The sequence below is a fragment of the Mastomys coucha genome, unplaced genomic scaffold (genome assembly GCF_008632895.1).
Source record: "Mastomys coucha isolate ucsf_1 unplaced genomic scaffold, UCSF_Mcou_1 pScaffold16, whole genome shotgun sequence".
NCBI lineage: Eukaryota > Metazoa > Chordata > Mammalia > Rodentia > Muridae > Mastomys > Mastomys coucha.
Window position 1 is genome coordinate 100,588,982 of NW_022196898.1, and position 2,524 is coordinate 100,591,505.

The window sequence follows — 2,524 nt, forward strand, 5'->3', positions numbered from 1 at the left end:
TTCTAGCTTTCATAGTCTCTGGTGAGAAGTCTGCCGTAATTCTGATAGGCCTGCCTCTATATGTTACTCGCCTTTTTTCCCTTACTGCTTTTAAAATTCTTTCTTTGATTAGTGAATTTGGTGTTTTGATTATTATGTGATGGAAGGAGTTTCTTTTCTGGTCCAGTCTATTTGGAGTTCTGTATGCTTCTTGTATGTTCATGGGCATCTCTTTCTTTAGGTTAGGGAAGTTTTCTTCTATAATTTTGTTGAAGATATTTACTGGCCCAGTACATTGGGAGTCTTCACTCTCTTCTATACCTATTATCCTTAGGTTTGGTTGGAAGTACACCAAGGGGAGAGATCAGTGAGTTTGGAGGAGCCCCAGAGGCACATGGTGCAGGAGAGAAGCAGCTAAAGCAGCTCATTGGCTGGTGTTGCAATCACTATGCTGAAGAGGTTCATGCAGGGACAAAAGCATGCTCTCACAGGAAGAGCTGTCACCTGTCATTCAGCAAGTGTCTACCGGAGAGGCGCTCCCCTAGGTCCCCCTTGCCAGGAGCCCTTGCGTAGGCACAATATGTATAATTGAATGCAAAATTGAAGACTGAATGTCAACAATTCTTTGGAGGGCATCTTCTTCAAAGAGGAATGAAAGAAGGTAATAGTTGGTAGGTGGGATGCAGTCTTCAAGGGCACGGAAGGATAGCAGGTTACTTTCATGCTGATGGGAATGAGCCGTTTCATCGTATCTTGCCTTGTCCACACTAACCCCGTTTCTTGCTTCCCTACCTTCACCCTTGTATCTTGTAGCATTTCTACCAAAGTTTGCTGAACATGACTTTCCCAAAATGCAAATCACAAAGAGTCATGAACTCATGGCATAACACTTAAACTCCACCCGTGGCCCTCACTTGGAGCCATAAGAGTAAAGCAACCATTTGACTTCCCATCACGTGACCTCGCCTCCAACACGCAGCTGCAGCCTCACCAGTCTCCACTCCTCCGCCTCACCACGTGTTCTCCCGGTCCTGGGCTCTGCCTTTGACCTTCTCTGTTCTAGAACTCCCACACCCTCTCCTCTGCCGTCAGCCTTCCTGATGTATACCCTCTCCTCTGCCGTCAGCCTTCCTGGTGTGTTCTGTATTGCTTACTCATGCTACTGGGGCTTCTTCCTTGTCTGGCTACATCACCATCCTCCCCCACCCCACCCCCGTCACTCTCTGTGTCTGTCTTGTCTCTGCTTCTTTCTTTGACAAACCGCTGCCTGACTGAATGCACTTCCTTTGATCTGCCTTCCCCACAACAATCTAGACAGCAGTCTAGTTCCCGGAGACGCCTGCTTTATCTCACTTCCCACATTGACCCCTGGCCTGTGCAATCATGTCTGACACATAGAAGTGCTCAATGCATGTATTCCAAATCAATGGATATATGAATAATTGAAACAGTACTACCATTAACACACCGGATCCTTAAATGTTGTCTCGTATACTGCAATCACGGGCCATGGGTTTGGGTTTAGTGTGGCCTCTGGGGATAAGGTAGAGCGGCACGCTTACAGCCTCCTTAACCTATGATCCGAAGATGTGCTTTCAGAAGGATGAGGGTCTTCAAGCCAGTCTAATCTTTTCGATTTTGAATTCAATGAACAAATAGTGATAGAAAACAAAAGCAGAGTTATTTCTTGCTGCAGTGTAATGGACTTGAGCAGATGTCCAAAGCTCTGGGTCAAGGGTGTCCCACTACTTGGGAGTCTCTGTGGCTTTTACAAGTCGTTACATGTCTCTAGGCTGTAGCTCCCTTGCATTTGATATAAATTTTCTTTTATTTATTTCAGTCACCACATTGTATAAGGACCAAGTGAGATACTTCAGATAATGCTGAACAAATGTACATACATATTTTTGTATCAAAAAAGGTGAGCGTAACCCATGGGAAGATGGGGAGGGGACAAAGAGAGAGGGAGAAGAGAGAGGGAGAAGAGACAGGGTGGGAAGGGAGGGAGAGAGAGAAACAGAGAGAGAGAGAGAGAGAGAGAGAGAGGGCAGGGAGAATAGTACTGTTACAGCCTATGGCACTGGCATCTGGCACTTTCAAATATGTCCCCTGGGAAGAAAAATGAGACTGTTGTTGAGGCTGCCGTAAAGAATCATTTCAAAAGTGATATTTTCCAACTCTAATAAGTCTGTGATCAAACAATCAGATCCTGGGACAAAGGCCACCACTTTCCACGGAGTGACCTGGAAGCGCGTACCATCTATTTAATGTCAAGACTGTGCAGGCGTAAGCGGTTTCTCTCTGCCAAGAATAGGAAATACAATCATGCTGTGGGGAAGAGTGACATGCCTGTCTAGGTGACCAGAGAGACCCCCGCCTACAGAGCATCTCCTGGACGCTCCACCAAGCAGCTGGCAGAAAGTCTCTGGGGTAACCGGAGGTGGCAATTTAAATGCAGCATTTGTCTCTGTTCCAAGAAGAGAGGAGGGTATGCAACACTGACAGCAGGGTGAGGGACCGTTCAGGGCAGCCCGCTATTTTCTGT